The following is a 14,197-nucleotide window of genomic DNA, read 5'->3' on the forward strand; positions in this document are numbered from 1 at the left end:
GCCATGGCCAGCTTGATTAACTAATAAAGGCTTGATGGTGGCAGCGATTAACAAACCAATAGAATGTACTTCCAACAAGCCCACATCGGGCCTGGTTGCAGTGGTTGACAAAGGAGACAGGTAACCCGAACAACCTTTCACATGCAACTGTTTCAACATAAAGCTAGCTTCTGCTCTCAGTATCAATGGACAGTGAGCAGTTATGTCTGGAACTGCATTTTTACAGTAGTTTACCCCACAGGGGCGCCCCATTCATAAGGTACGAGGATGTGGTTTAAGTGACATCATTTAGGGGTTCCCAGGGATCGCACCTGTGACCCCTGAGGTCTCCCTGCTACCCCAATGGTCACAATTGCTACCGCCAAAAACAAAATTACAAAATAAAAAAATGAAATGTTTTTTATTTTTTAAATTTATTAAATTAAATTGAGGCTTCTGGACTCTGCCAGCAGCATGTGGCTCTTTGTTTTTGGAGTGGCTGGTTTTCTGATATCAATAGCCATTAAGATAGCTCAGTGGGTTGAGTGCTTGCTGCTGCAATGTGTGTGTGATCTGCAGGTTGCAGGTTCGACTCCTGTAAGGTCAACTCAGTCTTTCATCCTGCTGAGGTTGATAAATGAGTGCCAACACAGGTCGGGTAATATTGTATGTATATTTGTTCTATATGAAGTGCTTAAGCACAAGTGCTATATAAGAACACATCATTATCGTTTAGCCTTGGACGTCTGCTTACATTCACATTAATTTGGTAATATGGACCTATACATGTTGATATTAATGATACATATGGTGATCCATTCTTGTATAAATGTATATCATTTTACAGTGATATCGTAACCATATTTTTCTTAGTGTACTTACAAACTATGCTATGTGATACCACTTACTGTTGGGTCAAGGTGCTAAAGGTCATGTTCCATCGCTTCCTGTGATGTCACTTTGGGGTGGTTCAAATGACATCACTTCCTGTGATGTCATCAGAGGTCAAGGGTCACATGATGTCACTTCCGCTACCCCTGGCATTTTGGTGTAATGACGTCCCTGTGTGGTTTGCAGGAGCCAGATAGTCTGGCCTCACCGCTGCTCAAAGGAAGACCTGGTGCTTAATCAGGAACCACAGAGAGCTCCATTAACCAGAGAGACCCTTTGATCCACAACAGACAGGAAGATGGGTGGGACTTAGTATTACATGTTTTCAACCCTTATCGTTTCCTGTTACAAAGCACCCTGGTTATGAGCTCATGCATACAAGAGATTGTTGGTGGGGACCCAGGACTGGCTCAATAAGGTAGGCTTAGCCTACACCAATCTCTGTGATCCATTTGGCTGTAAAAGAGAGCCAAGAACCTCTTTGGCAGATCATCTGAAGGCTTTGCAAGGAGTAGCAAGAAGAAGTAATCATTGGACCCTTGCTGAAGGTGCAGTCTGCCTTACATCTTACACCAGTGAAGTAAGGCCAGGACTGCCAAAGAGGGAAGCAGGACCCCTCACCTAAACATCTCCCAGGGAACAGAGGGAGACACTGAATCCAGAGGATGTTCCAGCCACTCTGGAACCAGTACCCAGCCAGCACACGGCGTGCCCTGATAGGCTCTGCAACAGCCTTCTTAGCTAGGAAATGCCAGAAGGTTGCAGAACCGGAAACCAAGGTCAAGGCAACTGCTTGCAGCACACTCCTCAGCTTTGGGCCGTCAGCCTTAAAGGATACCACAAGCCCAGTGAAGAAGCTAGGAGAAGTGCATCAACGAGCATCTACCAACGTCTGTCTTAAAGGACATTTTCGAGCCAGTCGAGCTGCAATTGACTACAACGCTGACTGCTGTTATGCTGCCATCCGAGACGTCTCGATCAGTGCTTCAGAACCGCCCACCAGCACTGAGACAACTATTCCTGACCCTGAGTCGCTGTGTAGGGCAGCCTGCAGCCATCCATCCAGCTTTGTTCCCCAAACGGTTTGCCACATGATTAAACTGCAGCTGTCTCTGGAGCCAACTTATGAAATGTTGTTGGGGTTTCCTGTCTCCTTTGTTAACCTCTGCAGCCAATCCCCAAACAGCCTGTTTGAAGTAGACTTGATTTGTATGTTCATTGCTGCTCCAGCTGCTGGGCCACACAAAAGGAGAGGGTGGATCCATGGAACATTTTTAGTTAATCAGGCTGGCTATTTTAAGATCCATTGCTCTCTTTGTGCTGAAACCAAGTATCCTTGAACTGTTGCGATTATTTACCATACCGACCACCCTCCTGTCAGTATCCAGAGTGCATCCCTTTTCCTTCTTTGAAAATGTCTGTCCTCTGTATTCATTTACAGGTTGGGTTGTATTTCGTAGTGTTACTAGAATTTTCTGTTGTGATAATAATAAAGTAAATATGTGTATACAACCTTGACTTGACAGCCCCTTTTATCATTGGATAATAATTGTATTTTCATTGTGACCTTTCGGAAATAAGCCTGCGATTCCGTCCAGGTTTCCAAAATAGGGCAAGGAGGTTTATAATTTGCTTGTGTTTCCAATCTGTTCAGATGCCTTCTGGTGTACTAGAGGGGTGTGGCTGGTTTAGAAACAATATTCAGCCCTGGACCACTGGCGCCCCGGAAGTTGATTCGTCACAGGCATGCACACACATTAATATTGCAATCACAGTGCAAACAGTACTTAGACACTCTACTGCTTTTGGGGATCGTCTCTTGGTCCTGGCATCTACATGTTTAAGAGCTCTTTCTACTGGAATTTGGGCTTACCTCCTCCTTTTTTATTGAAGCTGGCACAAATACTCTTAGAAAGAGGCTGTAAAAAAAACTGTAAGTTAACAATGCTATGAGTCGGGCTGCACAAATCATGGGGATAACGGTGTACCAATATCCTATGCAGTACTGCAGTGTGGTGAGCAGCATTAGAGACTCGACTCCCATTGCTCCAGGGATCCCTGCGCCATGGGACTGCAGTGTCGCCTGCTACGCCAGTGTCGAGGGCATTGATTCACACTTCCCAGGATAAGGTATAAGTCACCATGATTGTCCTGATTAACTGAAACCTCTAGGGATATTAAGCCTCCGCACTCATCACTCAGTCAGGTGTGAACGCGTGGGTAAGGGCAGGGCAAAGAAGGAAGGCAGAGCTCAAGAGAGCTTTTGAAGAAGCTGAGGAGCTCAGGAGGGGAAGTTCTCAACCTCATTACCGCTGCTTGGTCTGGTGGGATTACTGTCAAGTGGCGGTGGCAGAGTAAATCCTTATTTTTTCAGAGTCCATTGGTGAGAAAACGGTGCTGGTACATGGGCATCTAACAGCAGTGCCTAGCAAATGCCTTATACTTATACAGAAGCCAAAACTGTTGGCTTCCCAATGCTTGTCTATAAAAAGGACTTCAGTGAAGGAAACCCTTACTGTTTATTTATCAAGTTGCTGACGGCAGACCTGGTAAAGACACTTTTATTACACCAGTAGTGTGTTTTGAGTTCCAATTAATTTATTACCTCTCAGAAGACTGCTTTGAAAAAAACCCTGGCAGTCAGCTCAAGTGCAAGGTTTGATGGTGATTAAAGCGAGAGTTTGCATGATGGAGTGTTTTGGGTGTGGATGGATGGAACTGGGTGGGAATGGCCATGGCGATTCACCTCGCCATGGGCAGTCAATGGGTGGGCAAATAACCAAAAACATCTACAAGCTTTGATTCCCTCCACATTTGCCATTTCTCCCTATCTGTACGCTAATGCAATAGTTTCGGCTTACAGGCGGTTCAAGCGCCACCTAATAACCAAACTAGTGAGAGCAGGATTCGAAATTGAGGGGAGCTGGGACCTATTTAGCTCCTTCTTCTAGCAAAGTAGAGCCTGGTTAGCTTGAACCAACAGCTACCAGGAGCTACATTTGGCTCCTATGGCCAACTGGTGCCTTCCAAACATGTAAATGTGACATTTACCTTGAGTATTTGAGAATGTTAATAAAGAAGGATTAGAACACATCTAATACACATTTAAACACAATGGTTCATACAAAAAGGAACACAACGTTAAATGAGCATCTCTGGTAGCTCCTGGTTTCCCAATGGTCGCTCCTGCCTACAGGGTGATGCCCAACATCCAGGAGATGGTTTTAGCTCCTGCTCATCGAATGACTGTTTCGAACCCTGTCAGAGTACTGCGCATAAAAACACATACAAAAAAATGCAAGGGGTAAATCAAAACAATACATTTATAATTAAAAATAACAACAGTGGAGTGGAGGGAAACCTGGGACCCAGTGGATTGGGCCCAATTTGCAAAGACAATATGCATAGAATACTAGTGAGCACTTTCATGCTTACAAAACTCTCAGCGAGTACGTCTATGTGCAATATATGTACTTTTTTTATGTGTAGGGATTTTATATCGTGCAGAGGAAACTTTGGTATTAAGCGTTTTTTGAGGAATCTTTTTCATCTAGTTGGAGCAAACTTAGACAATGAAATTTTGACAGCTTAGGTACCAGAAAAGGAAATAGATTTTTAGATGTTGTTTTAAGATAGTAACATTTAGCTGGCTATAGAGAGTGAGAGACATTTTTCCATACAGCCATGTAATTCCTTTTTTTGTAAAATAGGATTCTCCTTGGTGTATGTTTTTTTCTGCAGTAACCCCTAAGGTGGGCAGACATTAAAGATCAGCCTGGAGCCCGAGTCAAAAGCTAGAGTGCAGCGAAGGCCTTAATGTAGGCCCAGTGCCATTACCTGACTGGTAATGGCTGCCCACTGAGGGGTTTATAGCTGCTAGCACCTCGGCATGCTTTATGGGGTACCAATATTTTTTATTGCCATTTGGGAAACTGCAAGGTTAGCGTTTCACAACTTTAAAGAAACTTCAAAACAAAATGGCAGCCATATAGTTATATTGCTGTGGAAGAAAAGGGGCAAGACAGCGAGAGTCCCGGCTGCCGGTGACAGATGAAGGGGCCGCTGGTAAGTGGAGCCTGGGTTGGGATGATTGCTTGAAGTGTGTGGTGGAAGGAGAAGTGGCAAGACAGGGTTTTCTCTCTGTGAGCTAAGAAGGTCACCTCCCACTTCTTGGCAGGCTCGAAATACGGGCAATACCATGAGGTAAAGCTCACATTCCGATGTCCCTGATTGGCTGAGAGGCCCTATGATGTCACCTCATGGGTGCTAATAAAAATTATGTTTCATATTTCTGCAACCAACCAATTGTTTGAATAGGGATTCCCCAAACGCTACAGGGATATTGGGCTTTGTGGTCCCCGATTGGCTGGAATTAAGGGACGTCAGCGTTGCAAGAGTGAAGCAGTTGCTGCTGCTATGGCAGCCAGCATTTGCTACTACCAGCCCTGGACGTCACAAGGCGAGTAACATTGAGACTTGTGTGAGTTGGAGAGCTTAGTAGCTAGAGACTTTTGACCGCAATAGTGCCATTAATAGCACGTTGTAGTGAAGTAGAAAGGCCTGCGCTTATTAGCTTGACAGATTTTATTAATCGTGTGCAACCTGTGAAGCTTAGAGGGGTTATTTGTATTCCCATAAAAATATTGCGAATGCAAATCCCATGCAACCCCACATTTTGAAATTGCACTGTGAAATTCATATGTGAAGTCAAAGGGAAGCTTATTTTATATCTTTTCAATACATTCTGAAAATCATTATCCCAGGTTGGGGAGGGTGAGCTGAAAGTGTGTGTGTTCTAAATCAGTGACACTGCTTCCCTAACCTGAAGCCTGCATGGGTCTGATGCAATTCACTATGAGCGTATCTAAAATGACACAGACATATAAGCAAACCTCATCACCTTAATTACATTAGAAGGGTGTGGCATGCAACAGTTGCCTAATAACAAACAGTGGTTCTTGGTAATATCAGGCAAAGCAAATGTCCTGTGCATTATCTGCAAGTGTAACTTAATGTCCCGTTTAAAGATGCTCGAATGTTAGAGAAAGTCAAATGTTTTGAAGAATCCTGTTACTGTTATGACCCGTCTGCTGAATTGATTGCTATGTGGCACTTTTAAACCCCATGGCAGGTAAGCAGCAGAGTTGCAATTAGAATGCCCTTGTTATTCAGACCTCAATATGTATACAGAATTGATTATGGAAATGAATGCTCACATGTGAACAGTTAGATTAATAAATGCAGGTCATTTTCATTTTTGTAGACAAGCTGCCTGTGATTATGTGACATTGTGGTGACTTCTCCTGCATAAAACCTGGGACGAGCATGGCTTGATTTCCCCTTTAATTCTTTTACTCACATACATTTGAGTTTTGATCAAACCACCTGTTTCTTGTCCAGAATTGTGGGCTGGGACTGTGTAACTAGGGGGCATACGATCAAGGTGTCAACTAGATGAAGTAACTATAAATTAAACTAAATATATCTTACACACCACCCATCGTTAATGCCCTTTCAATGTCGAAGGAGGCTCATTGAAGGCACCTAAGGTGAGACAGGTATTTAGGGGAAAATAAGGGGGTCCACAGGCGGGCTTCCTTGAGCTCCACGATGCTCCAGCATACATGGCTGTTACTCTAATCTAATATTAAAAGTCTGACAAGGGTTGTTTGAAAACACCTTTTTTCACCATTTGGTAGTGAGGCTGAATACCCAAGCTGTACTCTGTACAGGATGGCTGGGCCGGCTCTGATTTAAGCATAGCACATAGCTGTCATATCATTGAATACATGGATTCCTTGCAGATTATTATAAAATATAAGTACCCTTCGAAATTCCACAAAACATACTTTAGTTAAACTACAGGGAATCAAAAGATCCACAAATAGTAAAGTTGTTACTGGTCTTAAAAGAATTCGAAAAATGGGCTGCAAATTTAGGAATATCTCGCTCCTGCAGTCTCTACAAAGCATGTCAATAACTTCTGTTGAACACTCTGAGTTATTTGTCTCCAACAAGTCTCCTGTAAGACTGTAGGCTAAATGGGCCATTACAAGTATGCTGGTCCGGAAATAAGGTGCCGGGTACGGCCACCTTTTTCTGGACCAGTACACTCTGAGTCTGCCGGTAGGGGAGTGAACTACAGGCAGGCCTGACCTGCCAGTTGTTCAGGCCGCTACCAGCAGATAATTTACTGAAACACTGGCACTATTTAGAATGGTGCTGGTGCCCATAATATCCCAGTAATATCAGGATTTCGGGTGAGAAATGGTAAGCCGATATTGCCGGTAAGCCATTGGTACTACCGGCAATCTCATAATGACCCCCGTAAGTATCTGAGAGGCAGTCTAGGTTCAGAGGTGAATTCTTCTAGAGAGTCGGCTTGGCCTCATACTGAGACAGAGTCCTCGCAGTCCAGAGTCTAAGGGTTTTAGAGCAAGAGCCTGTTTATATCTTTCTGACATCATTATAGGAATGGCAATTGTGAAGAATGTGCCCACTTGCTTTCCAGTAGCCCAATAAACAGTAACTACAACTTTTATTAGACTCTTTGGCGGAATGGTATTATACATTTAGGACAAGGCAATAGTTCCGTGCCTCACCCCCCCCCCCCCCCCCCCGGTGGCATCCATATCAGGGTGACCATGAACAAGCTGGTAAAATACAAGCAAACTGCTTGTTGTGTGCAAAGTGTGCACCGGGCGTGTTGGCAACATCCACTGTAACCACTTCCATTCTCTCTTCCGGTGAGTGTAACTTCAAAGTAAAAAAGTGAAAGCAACACTTAAACAGAACTGTTTACTAGGATTTTGACTAATAGACTGGATAGGTTTGTGGGGGACCTGATAGATCTATCATAGCGGTATTCAGCATTAAATGTAAAAAAGAAATGTAAAAAAAAGATTTCTTTTTTAAATAGATTGTAAGAAATGGGTAGGGGCAGCTCACATGGCTGGGCTGAAGCATGAAACTGTCTCAGGCACCAATGAAAAAGTGGCCCGCAGCATTCCTTTAATCACAGACTGTGTCAGTAGTACCAAAGGGGGTGCTTTGTGTTAAAATGTAAGTACATTGTGATATTTAAAGAATATTTATTCAGCAACAATGGACAAAATTACTAACTGCATAATGAAGTAACTCATCAAGCTGGCCCACATTGGCCAAAACGGTGGCCCATTTGGACTAGCCCACACTAGCATTTAGCATTTTTGGTACCGGGATTGCCCTATAGACCAGTCCGAGCCTGGCGGCTCATCCATAATGGCGAGGGGGCGCCCACACAGTGGCCCCCTCACCCATTATGGAGGGGCTAAGGAGCCAGCCCAGTGAAACAGTGAGCAAACAGTGAGCACACCCTCAGCTGCTTTTTCCAGCTGAGCGAGTGCTCCTCGGCTGGTTGAACTGTCAAAGGGAAACACTATTTCTCTTTGACAGTTCAGTTCCCCAGCCGCACATGCTCACTGAGCCATGCAAGGCTGGGGTGTTTTGCTTCACCAGCATAGCATAGCTCATTGGAAATGCTGGCTGGGGCACTGTATGGCTGTATGTGCGAGGGGACGCTACTGCGCCTCCTCGCACATACGGACAGAGCAGCCTGGAGCAGGGCGTTTCACCACCCACATGCAGGCCAATGCAGAAGGTAGGTTTATGTTCATTTTCTTTTTAATTAAAACATGTGTACGGATGCGTGTATGCTTGTGTTATGAGTGAGTGTATGGTGATGGATGCTCGTGTGAATGATAGAGTGATTGTTGTATGAATGTGTTTATGTGTGTTAGTTTGTTTTGGTCCTTTGAGCTGATTTTGGCAAGTGGTGGATAGAGGGGGGAATGAGGGTTGTACAACAAAGGCATTTTAAAAATGCCTAAATGCCTTTGTTGCACAACCCCCCTACCCACTTGCCAAAATCAGCTCTCCTTCTGAGGCACTGTGGAGCCCAGGGGACAGGGATTGTATTTTCTTTACTGGATTTCTTTTACTGGACATCTATCATAAATGTCCAGTACAAAATGTCATGCCTGCCCCCTCGGCCCCCCAGCACCAATTGCAAACTGTTTGGCTATTTACCCATTTTTTTAAAAGTATGCTCTACAATGCAACATTTTAACCTATTATTTTTTTAAAATAAATTATGGGGGGAAATCCGCCCTTGATTGGTTCGGGCTCCCTCACTGCACTTGGTCGCTATGGCATTTTTGGGGGAAATAGTTATGCCCCTCCACTTAAAAAATTCACCAGCCGCCACTTGCCTTCGGACTCTGTTGGGAACGGGATGGGAGCGCCCATGGACTGTGGTGGGAGCAGGATGGGCGGGAACCATTGGATAGTGGTGGGAGCAGGGTGGGGGGAGCCCAGGGTGTTTGATGGGGTGGGTAGAGTCCAGGGACTGAGTAGGAGTGGGATTAGGGAGCCCAGCAACTGTGATGGGAGCAGGTGACGGCGCGCAATACATACTGTCCATTTGGCATTTTTGGGGGGTCCCGGCCTGCCCAAATTTTGCTCAAGGGGGGCCCAGGCCAAAAAGGTTTGAAGACCAGTGATCTATCACAAGTTGGGTTTAAGAGACAATGGTTTGGTTATGATAATATCAAGACGCATGCAGATATTTTAGGTTTTCAGGGAAGTGAGCTTGCAGATGCTGTATTGGTTTTCATGAATGCAGAGAAGACTTTTGATAGGGACAATTGGGAATTCCTGGAGTATATGTTGCTTAAAATGGGGTTTTGCATGGGTTTTTTAGGACTGGGCAGTCAGTTGCTTTCATACGTCTATAACTGTGAGGATATGGGTGAACGGTGAGCTTTGTGACTCTTTTCCCTAACGAGGGGCACCAGGCAAGGGCGTCCTCTGTCACCTTTTCTTTTCAATCTAACTTTGGAACCTTTAGTTTCTTATATCAAGCAACAGCAGGGTATCCGTGGTCTACGGATAGGGGGTAAGGAGCTTAAGGTTTTGTCTTACGCTTATGACAAGACTGTGTTCCTGACTAATCCAAATGAGGGTGGTGTATTATTGAAAAATATATTTGAGGAACTGGATCATCTGTCGAGTCTTAAAATAATTTGAAGTAAGTCTGTGGTTTTCCCACTTGCTGCATCCTGTCTGCTAGGGGATTTAGCATCGCGGAATTGCAAGTGGCCCAATTCTTCTGTTAAGTACTTGGGGCTCTACCGAATATGAGATTTGCAGAACATCATGGAATTTAATGTGAATAAACTCATAGTGGCATTGCTGAGTAATGTGTGGAAGTGGGGAGGCTGAATATTTGGGCTAAAGTTAACACCATTAAGATGGCACTCCTGTCGAAAAGTGCTGTTTGTCATTCAGTCTCTCCCAATGAAATGTTCTAAAAAGTGACTCCGGAGGGTTGATAGGGTCTTCCAGAATTATTTGTGCTGTGAGGGGAACAGACCGAAGATTCTGCGATACATTCTGGTGCGTAGTTTTCGCCAGGGTGGTTTTAGTTATCCTGATCTTGATAATTATCACAGCGATATCTTGCTCAAGATGTCAGCTTATTACTTTGGGGGGGGGGGCATCAATGCTGCTTTGGACGTCTATTGAGTGGGATAAGTTCTCTCCATTAGTGTTGGGTATTGTGTGTTCCATCGGGAAAATGCAAAGTTTGGGTACTAAGCCGCCTTCAATTGATGCCACTCGGGCAGCTCTTGCTAGGCGGTTGATTGATAATGGTCAGCATTATGGCTGCATTATGAGGAGCAGGATATTTCGGTCAAGGAATGGGATGTTGGTTGAGGGTGGGTGTTAGGTCAAAGTTGGCTTCAACTTGTGGCTCATCCATCAGAGAGTGTTAGGGCGGTTGTATTGGACCCCAGTGCGGATCCACGGATTGGGTTTGTTGGACAATGATTCCTGGTCAGACTATGGCAGGCAGAGGGGTACGTTGTTGCACATGTTGCTGGATTGTTCCGGAGTCAGTGACTTTTGAGGGGAAGTGTTGGACAGGTTGGATGTGATTTTGACTGTCGACTAGTGGGAGATGTGGGATTGCCCGAAGATGTGAGTGTTGGATCAACAAAGCCCTGGTGACAGCGGCTAAGCAGTTCTTCAGAGTATGGAAGACTAGGAAAAAGCTGGGAGTTGAGGACTGCATGGCTAGGTTTTATCTGGTTATGAGAAGTTTATGCTTCTGAAATAAGATCAGGGAAACTTTTACCTGGAAATGTGTGGGTCCTTTAGGGATTTGTATGACATGGGGTGGGAGGTCTCTGGGTTGGTTTGTGTGTGGGGACTTGCTGGAGTCTTGCTTGGTTGTGGGTGAGTCTGTGTGTGGCGTGTTTGATGTATGTTTTGTTGTCTATGAGTGTCGGTTTAGGAAAATGTATTTTTTTCTTTTTCAATCATTGTCTTTCATTAGGGATGGTGTTAGTGGTTGCTTATCGCTTTGTTATGTTGCTGAGACATCGTTTTAACTTGTTTAGAGTAATGTTTGAGTGAATACTACCATGGTGACCTTTGCATGGTTTAATGTATTTTGTTCCTGTAATTGAGTTGTGTGTTTAATAGAAAATATATAAATAAAGAGGTTAAGAAATAAAATGATCACCGGAAGTGATTCCACGATTCATGGGATCAAACAGATATTTCTCGTCTGGGTAAACGATGAAATAGTAAAGAGACCAACGTATATTTGAACACAAGAGACACAGGCAAGCACGGGTTGTATGTGATAAACTTGCTTTCCGGTAGAAAAACTTGCTTTTCAAAAATACTGTCCAAAAAATAATAATTTTGCCTAAAACATCTGTGTTCAATATGATAAAAATAACATTGTTCCGGAAATACCATAACACTCTGGTCCTGAGTCTGTGTCAACCTCTGTACTTCCAAAAGCTGGTTCTGCAAAGCCAATCCCAAAAAGAAGCAAAGGCCACTGGAAAGTTAAACATGTTCTCTACGGCTTGACTCAACAGAAGCCTCGGCCTGCACCCCACGTCCTTCTTCTGACTGGCCAAGCCATCTCTGTCTCATTGCCCACTGGTGTTTGCCAGTCTCGTTCAGGGCAGGGCTTTGGCTTTTTGAGAGAGGGGTAGCACCCCACTTAACACCGTTCTACTCCTTTCAAGACCCACAGACGCTGCTACTCCATCTTGCCGCTACCTCTTTCTTGGCCCATTTTACCCCAACCTCCAATATACCCTTCTACTTGTACACAGATACACTGGTGCCAGTCTGCCCACAGAGAGCTTGGAATCAGAAACAGCACCCATTGTGCTGCCATTCAATTGGTTTCAGCCATCATACTAGTTTCCAAAATACCGTCCTTAACTACATTTAATTGTAGACACTAAGATCGTTGTGAAATCACTGAACAACGATCAAAACACCTAATGGTTTACTAATTGCCCCCATTTTTCCTCTTTATTGATCTCATTTGAAGGTCGATCATCATTTTTTGGGAAGTCTAGGAGCCTGATATATAAACAGGTAATTTGATGTTTCTCTTATTAGAATATGCCTTGGAAAAGTCTTTTTAGAACGGAAATCACACACACACCAGCACGTTATGGCAACATTGAAGGATCTAATGAAGCTTAATATGAGAATTAACAAAATGTTTGCATATGCATCAAGACTAATAAACTCACTGATGGTAGATTTATATGTATTCTTCAAGTCTGTTTGAACACGATTGTTGATTTTGAAGAGTGAATGGAAAAGGCAAATTTTCACTTATGTTTCCTCAGGGCCTTTGTGTGATTTTGCAGGGATTCAGAGCTGCCACCAAATCATTGCTCACCCAAAGAAAGTCAGCACATGGGCCGCAGAAGGCTAAGTCTCTCCCCAGGATACCACCGCTTCGCAAACCAACTAATGTGCATTGCAGGTCCATAGTTATGGGATGTGTGCTAAGTGCTTAACTGTGGCTTCTAGGCACTATGCAACATCTATTCCCAGCCTGATAAACACCATAGAGACAACACAGCTTTCTTCCCCACAAGTATAGCGTCCATTGTGGGTGCAACACACTACAGACAATAGCCACTGTGACAGAATGTCTGCACAGCACTGAAAACTGACACCACGACTCACACACCTAGGCCACGACACAGTAAAACCTTTCCAGGCTCAGCAATCTTGAAGGTGCTCATAGGGGGGACACTTGCAGGAGGTGAACTTCTTACATAAGATGGTCCACAGCAGTAGCAATTTCAGAAAGACTTCTCAAAGATAACATCAGTCAGTAAGAGGTGCTAGAGCCGGACTCTCAGCAAATATCAAGTCTGCTTGAAAGATGTAACCAAAGTGTAGAGGATAGTCCCTGCTTTCACTTCAGGGCGCTGGAAAAATGGTGCTCACAGGCCCTCGTTCACAAGCATCACGGCAGCTTTGGCACACTCCTAATTCATGGGTGAACACTTTAGAGTACAAAGCTGTGAAGCTCACAGGCAACTCAGCCAATCATCCAGTCTTCAAGGCCGATAATATCACAGCATGCCAATGTATTTTCCTGTGTGAAATTCCCTTGTCAATTGAGATGCAGGCATCATTCGTGTAGTTCAGAAAAATCTCAAATGATGTGTGTTATCTTGCTATCTGTAGATGGGGAGGTTCCTATTTCATCAGCAGTATCAGGCTCTGCTAGCCTGGGTTGTGTTACTTACATGAACTCACACCTTTCTCTCAATTCGGGTGATTGTAAGTTTGCTGGTATCCGCTGGTAATTCCGGCGGGATACCGGCAAAACGGACATACCATGGGGGATTGCCGGTATTACCGACACCGGTAATACAGCGCCGGTAATACCAGCAGTTTCTTACAGGTGGGGGTCTGAGTTAAATCAGGTAACCCCCACCCACAAATTTGTAGTTAGCCGGTCAGGAAAAGTGCCGGTAAACGGAATTACCGGCACTTTAATTCCAGCCCAGCAAACTTATAATGAGGGTGATTGTCTTCATTTCACTGAAATACAGTAGGATGTTAATGAGGGGTAAAAAGCTCGCTCCAGCAGTTTTGATGTCCATTCAGCACTGACCTAATTTGACCTGTCTTGTCACTTTAAATTGTGGGGAAGGTACAAGTGCATGAATTCATACTAGGTTTAGATTATCAAGTGTTCCTAAGTTCTTAATGCAGGGGACAATATATCATATTTCATAGTTTCAAATGCATGTCCTAGTTTCTAAGGTTTCTACAACATTGGTTTTGTTTACTTATGTATTTATTTATCGTTGATGGAAAGTCCCCATTGTAATGGCTACCCCAGCGAAACATCAATCAAACAATCTTGACTTGCAGCTTCTTTAATTAAAGCAGGCAGTTCTCATTTCCTTTGCAAACCAACAGCATGCATAATTGCCACTCT

The sequence above is a fragment of the Ambystoma mexicanum genome, chromosome 3q, assembly GCF_040938575.1.
Source record: "Ambystoma mexicanum isolate Mex_15411 chromosome 3q, UKY_AmexF1_1, whole genome shotgun sequence".
NCBI classification, from domain to species: Eukaryota; Metazoa; Chordata; class Amphibia; order Caudata; family Ambystomatidae; genus Ambystoma; species Ambystoma mexicanum.